Source organism: Gavialis gangeticus, unplaced genomic scaffold, assembly GCF_001723915.1.
Source record: "Gavialis gangeticus isolate Ggan-Ray unplaced genomic scaffold, GavGan_comp1, whole genome shotgun sequence".
Classification (NCBI taxonomy): Eukaryota; Metazoa; Chordata; order Crocodylia; family Gavialidae; genus Gavialis; species Gavialis gangeticus.
The window spans coordinates 44800520-44809136 of NW_017729033.1; positions in this window are offsets into that span (position 1 = coordinate 44800520).

Genomic DNA, 8617 nt, shown 5'->3' on the forward strand with positions numbered 1-8617 from the left:
GACAAAGACCTTGCTGCCTCAGGAAAGATCTTGACCAGTTTTCAAAATCTGTCCAAACATCTACCTTTTTGAAGCCTCTGTAGAGTGGCAGACACAGATCATGAAAGCTAATTTATTTTGTAGAGATTTACTATGTTTGCAATATTTAAGAGTGAGAAAGGTAGCAGTAGTGTTGCTTATCAAGTGAAACAACTTAATGAGCATCTGTAAAGTACTCCTTTAAGAACTACATAAAGCAGGTGAGTGGCCACATGCTCAACCAAGTCAATGCACAACTGAAACATTATATCAACTACATTATAACAACAAAACTCTTATTGGTTGAGCAATGAACATGCTATATGATGCTGCAAACCTAACTATGCCTAAGAAACAATTAACCCACTTATATTTATGGGTTTTCAAAACCCACAGTGTTGTTTCATGGCTACCTTTCTAAGTGACAGAAGTGTTTCCACTTTTCCAAGGTGCTGGAAAATCTAAATTACAGTAATGCAGTTGTAGCATAGTAATGGTTGAAAGACACTTTCTGTCTAATCCTTTAAGTGGTGTATAATAGTCCCAAGTATGACTTTTAGGGATGAAATTTATGGTGTTTACATTCTTCCCAAAAACTGTCTGAGAAATAGTTGTCCAAGTGTTAAAATGGTGTTTTTCAACTGTTAAAGCAAATCTTTGGATGTGCAAATAAAAGTGGTTTTAAGTGTCACATGTATGTCCCAAATAAAAAGCGAACTACACTTGTGTGACCTTCTCCTCATCTCCAGTGCACCCTGCCTCTCAGATTTTAGGCCTCAACACATTTTTGCTTAGGATGGAATTAAGCAATTATTCTGCTCTTGTATTAATTGTGATTGCCTTGGTAGGTCTGACTTGTAGTTTGGTCATCTTTGGAGCACTGGTGGGGTAATCAGTGACTAAAGAGCTTCCTTACAGATAAGCAGTATTTAAGGGGAAAAAGCATTTCAGATTAAATTTATTTAAGAAACAAATAATACATCTTTCTACAAGTATTTCTCCTTTGCCAGGTATTTAACTATCTTTCATATGGGAACTCCAGTAGGACTACTTCCCTAGAAACGTCACACAGCCCCAGCCTCTCCTGCCAGAGCTCACCGATTTATTTTGGACAGGCCAAGAAAGCTCACCTCTCTCCATGGGCTATGGACTTTTTTAGTCTATAACCAATTTGAGATCTAACCCTTCTAGCAAAACTCTTGTGTTTCTTTAGCCTATATCCTGAAAGGATGGCATTTGGCTGTTTTTATCAGTAAACCTATTGTGTTGCTTCCCTATATTTATTCACATCAGAGCACAGCAGCAAAGGACAGAAGAGAGATCAGGGGATGGAGAAACAGCAAGCCATGGAGCAGGGGGTAGAAAAGTAACTAGAGGAAAGACGAAACAAAAAAGGGAGAAAAGGAAAGAGGAGAGAGATTCTCAACATCAAGAGAAAAGATACAGAGGAAAAAGAAAAAAGGCACCAAGAAAAAGAAAAATAACTTACATCAGGTAAGTAGAGCAAGAAGATACAGAGACATGCTGCCAAATTGCATGCAGCTCTATGTGTGACATTTATGCAGATATGCTCAACTTCACAAAATAACTTAATTTGCACATAATTATAATCTTCAATTTAAAAGACAGTCTTGATTAAAAAGATCAGAGTGACAGCTTCTTTGAATGAAATGTCCTGTTCGTCTGCAGAAAAAGCTTCCCATATGCGCTGCCGTCACTGCCATGTCAACATGCCTCCAGCTTTGGTCTGGCAAGAGCATATCTCCTATGAACAACCTAGTCAGTTTCCAAAGACTTATGTAGTTTCATAGTAGCTAGGGTCAGGAGGGACCTGAACAGATCATCTAGCCTGCCCCCCTGCCACAGTCAGGAATGAATGCTGGGTTCACAAGACCCCAGACAGGTGATCATTCAACCTCCTCTTGAATTTGCCCAAGGTAGGGGTGAGGACCACTTCCCTGGGAAGCTGGTTCCAGATTTTGGCCACCCTAACTGTAAAATACTGCCTTCTGATCTCTAACCTAAACCTATTCTCCATCAGCTGATTACCATTGTTCCTTGTCACCCCAGGTGGTGCTGGGGAGAAAAGGGCTCTACTTATTTGCTGTTGATCTCCCCTGATGGGTTTGTAGGCAGCCACCAGGTCCCCCCTCAGCCTCCTCTTGCTGAGGCTGAACAGGTTCAGGTCCCTCAGTCTCTCCTCACAGGGCCTGTTCTGTTGCCCTCTCATCAAGCGGGTGGTCCTCCTCTGAACCTTCTCCAGGCTGGCCACATCCCTTTTGAAGTACGGCGCCCAGTACTGGATGCAGTACTCCAACTGCAGCCTGACCAAAGTCACATAGAGGGGGTTTATCACCGTTCTCGACCGGCTTTAGATTCATCTTTGGATGCATGACAAGGGATGTCTGGCCTTGCTGGCTGTGGTCTGGCATTGGCGACTCATGTTCATCTTGGAGTCGATAATGTAGTTTTCACCCTCTCTGTTAAATGAGCCAATTAGCACAGGGCTGTCCAACTTCAGCGCAGCCAGAGGGGCACACACCAGCGCAGCCAGAGGGGCACACACTGTGGATGTGGAGGCCATACTCCTCCTGCTACTCCATGGGTAGTACCAGTAGCACAAGGTCCCCCACCCCATCTACTCCTTTATGATCCTCCAAACTAGTTGACACCTTTCAGCATTTATTCCTGGACAGCCACCTGTACTTTGCAAACACTTTGATGGAGTAAGAGGGAAAGTTGTTAGCTCCACAGGACTTAACTTTAGTGAAGGAGCAGCCCACCAAGGTCTTAATTCTGCTTCTCCAGGGAGGAAGAAGTATGAGAAATCATTGGTCAATCTTTTCTCACACAAAAAAGGTTGACTTGGGACAGTCAGACTTCATGTGTGTTCCCTGTACTCTTTGAAGTGGTAGATGACAGCTCACTTGATTAGACCTGGGATTGCCTTAAACAAAAGCATTTCCAAATGTCTATTTCATACAGAGTGGTTCTCTGGACTGAATGTAGGCATAAGGGCAGGGCTGGATTAATCCATAGGGAAACTAGGCACATGCCTAGGGCCCTGAGCTGTGTGGGGGGCCCAGTCCTTCCCTGTGCAGTGGTGGCACGAATGGCCCCTCCGCCTCCCTTCCCTTCCCTTCCCCTCCCCTCTATTGGCCTCGCCACAGCAGCAGCTGCTTCCCAGCGGTGGCTCCGAGACCTGTTCCCTGTGGGTGGCAGCACTGGGGTGGGGAGAGGGGGTCTTGACCAACCCAGGGCCCAAAAGTTTGCTCGTCTAGAGTCCACTAAAGGGTTAATCCATCCCTGTGTAAGGGGGAGGTGTGGGGGAGAGGGTGTAAGAGAAGATGAATCAATGTAAATTTGGTTAGCAGATGATGTATGGGCCAGGAGGAGATTCAAACAGCAGGCCTATTCCAAATAAACCTATTGCTATACTACCTGTCATTTCTTCCCCAGGGTGCTCCAAGTTACTTCTTACAGCAGCCACTCAACCCCTCTTCCAGTACACTCTCCATATTGCTGAAAGCCTCAAATACTTAGGCTTTGAGAATTCTTCAGAATGGCATAGGTGGGTGATTCATTTTCTGTATTAAAAGCACACTAGCTTTCAGGTGTTCAAAGAAAAAAGGCATATACAGTCAGGCACATAACAAACTCACATTGCCATTCACTGGCAACCAGACCAATTGTAATGCGAACAAGAAAAAGCACAGTTAAGAGTGAAATGCACCATATGTCTTTCAATAACTAAGCACAGCAAGGCACCACATTAACAACTGTCTTTCTGCCCCTACTATGTTTAGATCTTGAAGGCCACAGTATACTCCACCCTTAACTTTGTATTTCCTGGATGTTATTGTTTACTTCCACAATTTTAATACTGTTTACACGCAGCTTTAATGTCTGAATATTTACAGATGAGATCATGCTTGTGCACAAATATATAATTTGTATTAATTTAAAGGGGGAGCAGAATTTTAAAAGCACTTGATTCCAATAAGATGCCTAAATACATGTATTATTCTAGCCACTGGTACTCAGGTAAAATATGCTGTCTAATTTCTGCATAGTTATGATCAGGACTACATGTATTTCTTTGCACTTCTTAACTACCACTAGCGCAGTGTAAAAAGGTCTGTTGTATAATTCCTCGAACAACTTCAGGCACTAACATCAAGGATTCATTTACAAACTGAGGTCTATGTCACTGCAACTTTTAGCATGTTGCCATCATTTTGATTTGCAGATAGGATTTTGTTTGTTTGCATTACTGAAGACAGCAGCCAAACATGTCACTCTTGCTTCAAGCACATCTCCAGTTCAGATGGGGTCATATTACCTTTTGGGTAAGAAGGCAAGGAGGAATGGTAAAATGTGAAAATCAAAAGGTCTGATGAAGTCCCAGAAAGTTAGGATTATTATCTGTACCCTTAGTAGATTTTGTTAATCTTCAGTTCCTGACTGGCTTGTCCATAGACAATACTTTGTTTGGTTTATATAGTCACAATGAATGGAACCTATTGTATCTTACTGAGGATGATCACCACCAAAAAAAATAAATCTTAGTTTGTCTTCTGCTTGAGTAATTTGTCTCAAGTCTCACACAACATATGTGACTATATGACTGTATAAATTTATGGATTGTGTAAGTTCCATTACACTGAACCAAATAAATTAGCTGTGATTCTCTGTGGGAGCAAGTTCTATAACCTAGATGCCACTCCTACGAAAGTTTTCTCTCCTGTTCTCCTCCAGTTAGTCCTCAGTTTCATTCTTCAGATGGAAATTAACTGTCATGGGAGTTCTCAGTCTTAACAAAAAACAGCAATACTGCTTAACTTGCAAAGGTTTAAACACAGGGGCTACGTACAGTCAAAAAGCCTGAGGCTGAATTGATTCAGTCTTTTCAGGTTAGTCTAAGCTGCAGAGTTTGAACCAATAAACAGATGAACACACATTCACATTGGATTAAAAAAATACAGCCACGTGCCTACAGTGGCTCAAGCCAGAAGCTGGAGTGGGGAGGGGAGGAAGGGGTTTCCTAGAGCATGCCTGCCAGCCACCCAAGGCTTTTCCCCCCTTCCTGCTGGAGCGGAGGGAGCATAGCCAGGGGGAAGGTGGTAGTAGCACTGAATTCATAAACGCTTTAACAGGAATAGTTCTCTCTCTGAAAAACTATAAACTGAAAATTATAAACACAGCCTGGGAGGTGTGTTTGCTTACTCTTCCTGCTGCCCTTGAGGTCTCTAGGATTTGCAGTCCAGCATCAGATCAGCAGGACTCCACAGGGTTGTTTATCACTTCCTCTTCCTGCTTCCAGGTATCTCTGGGATTTGTAGTCCTCAATCACAGCCAGCACTAAGCCAGCAGGACAAGACGGGGCAACTCTGTACGCAGGAGAAAGCGAGTTTAACCCCCCACCCTGGCCCCAGACCAGGGGTTTGCCTGGGTGGTGGGCACTGAGCTAGCCCTCACAGCTCCAGCTAGGGAGCAGAAGGGCAGGACCAGCCCTGCTCTCTGGAGCCAGCAGCACAGCCCAGCCCAGGGCTGGAAAGCATGCTGGGATGCTGGGGGCCTCTGATTTAACTTGAACCAGAAAGGGGTCTGGGGCAGAAGTTTCATAAACTGGTTTGATCCACATACTACAATAATACTTCATTCAACCAGTTTTATATTAAACCATTGTCAGCCATTTTGAAACTGGTTTATGTGCACTGAACTTTCATTGTGTTATAGGTTTAAACAAGTTTCTGGTCACTTCAACCAGTTTATGTGTAACTTCTGTCCCTACCTATGGTGTTATGTGCTACAAACTCAAAATGAGAGACAAAAAAATGATTCAAGCAGAATTTTGAGTTACAAGATACATACTGTAAGAGAAAACGGCAATGCAATCATAAAAAGCAGATGACCCTTGAAAAAGCAAATGATCTTTTTTCCCTTAAAATTAAAACATTGCCCCTTTCTGACAGTAAGTGATGTGTACTTCTCGCTGACAGTAATGTGTAACCGCAAAACCAGTCTCAACCAGCCCAAGCTTGCTCTGTACCGTATTTTGTAACGAAAATGAGAGGACACCAAATTTTTGAAGAATATAGGCAGCATTGAGAAGAAAGTGGCGCCTGTTGTAATGAAATACATTTCAGAGGTCTGCCCATAGTGGGGAAGTGCATATTTGATTCAACATTCTTAAGCTACATTACATTCTTATACAGCTGTAAAGAAAGGAAATGATTTTCCATGGCCATATGTGAAGCTTCCCTTCCCATGAATATGTGGCTATGTTTTTACTTTTAAACAATGCCCAAAGGACGGAACAGAGTGCTAAGTACCCATTAAGCTTCAAAGAAGATTTGAAAGACAAAGAAAAATATATATGCACATGGCTGAGGAAAAATAAAAGAACCCTAAATAAAGCCCTAATCATGCCAAGATCTTATAGTTCTCAGAATGAATTTGCACTTAATCTACCAGCTGGCCAGTTTGTATATTCAGCTATGTCTCTGAACCCACTCTTAATAACAAATTTATACTATGATTTTCAAATCAGAACTCCACTTTTGCAGGCATAGTGTTCCCAGAACAAGTTGTTATAACAAATTTCATAATACATCAATCTACAGAGTGAAGTGAGGTAGTATTCTAAATGATGCAGCTTCTCTGCTTGTCTGTCTGCCTGTAATGCCATCACTTTTGGACACTGTTAAGTTCCACAATTTCAAGGAACATTCTAAAAAAAATAGACAAGAGTCCTATGGCTTTTGGTTAAAACCAGAAATGGGTTGGAGTGGGGAGAGGGGAAGAAAAGGGGAAGGGCGGGGAGGGAAATACCAATGGGAGAGGGAAAGGGAGGATTGGTTTTGCGCACATGGTTCCAGACATAGAGTAATAATGAGGTCATGGGCACATGGCTTAGGAGGAGGAAACTGGGGAGACATACAGAGATTCTAATGGAGGATTTCAGGGAGAACCCTGGCATAGATGGATGGAAGGGAAAAATGGATTCTTGGCATGGAGAAAATGGAGGAAGAACAGACATGGGTGAAGGGAAGAATGAAGGGAACCCTGGCATGAGAAAGGAATGGATGAGAACAGTAGGGGGTTAGGTTGACTTGGGGAATACAGAAAGCAGCTGGCATGGATAGAGTAGGGGACTTTGGTATGAAAAGAAATTAAAATGGGGGCACACAGAGCTCCGGGCATGAAGAAGCCAGTTGAGAGGGGAAGGGTAGGGAGTCTCTGAAGTAGAGGATCCTGGGGTGCAATCATAAGGGAGCTAGTGGAAGAAAATGGAGGGAAGCAAGAAGGGTCTGGTGATGCAATAAGTTCAACCTATATAGGGCACATCTACACATGTTATTAATTTGCATTAGGCTTACTGCACAGCAAGCCTTTCCTGGGAGCAAATCTACACATGCTCCCTGTTGGGAAAAGATTTGCTCCCAAAGGGAACGTCCAGATGAGCCCACGTGTGCCTCTTGCCGCATCTCAAAGCAGTTTGAGATGCAGCAAGAGGCATGCTGGAAACAAAAAAACATTCCCCACACTGCATATTTGCAGCAGGGGCTTAACATTTGATACCTGAATATCCAGGTATCAAAAAAAAAAAAAATGCAGAAAAAAGCAGGGCAAGGCACAGTCCAGGATCATGCCCTGAGACAACCAGAGGCTTGGATCCTCCAAAAAGATGCTATGGTAGCTGGCCAGAATGTCTCTGTGGCTGATCCTTGCCCTGGTGCTGAAGCACACTGCCTCCACATGTGGGGCAGCACAGCTCAGCCCTGGCCCCATGGCACCTGGCGCTGCCTGTGGCAAATCACATGGGTCCTGCAGGGTTTGGTGCAGCACCGTGCACCTTTGGGCAGCTCTGGGCCTCTCAGGCTGTCACCTGGGGCTCCATGCCATTTCTGGGAACTGCCTGTCATGCTGGGCCTGGTCCTGTATGCACGGGCCCCACCTGGGTCAGTTCTGTTCATGCAGGACCCGGCCCAGCACAACACATGGTCCCTGCAAGCAGCTTGGGGTCCTGAATGACAGCCCAAGCAGCCTGGACCTGCCCAAAGACGCACAAAGGCGTACAGTGCCATGCCAAGCTGGAAGGGGCCCGCACAATATGGCATAGGCAGCACTGGGTGCCAGGTAGCTGAGGCTGAGCACCACTGCCCCGCACTGTGTGGGGGGAGGCTGTGCCAGGGCTGTGCCAATGCCCTGATGGCCACTGCTGCTGCCAGTGAGCTATGGACTGTGCGGGAGGGTGGGGCTCTGCAGGGGAGCTCTGGGCCCTGTGGGGAGGCTGTAACCCTGGGGGGTACTCTGGCCCCTGTGAGGGGGTTCTGGGCCCTGTGGGAGCTGTAGCTCCTGTTGGGGGGCTCTGGGCCCTGTGGGGAGCTGTAACACCTGTGGGGAGCCTTTGGCTCCTGCAGGGGGGCTCTGGGCCCTGTGGAAAGGGTGTAGCCCCTGAGAGGGCACTTTGGCCCCTGTGAGGAGGCTCTGGGCTGTGCAGGGGGGGAGGCTGTGGCCCCTGTGGGGGAAGCTATGGCCCCTGTGTGTGGGGAGGCAGTCTGTGGCCCCTGTGGGGGAAGCTAGGGCCCCTGTG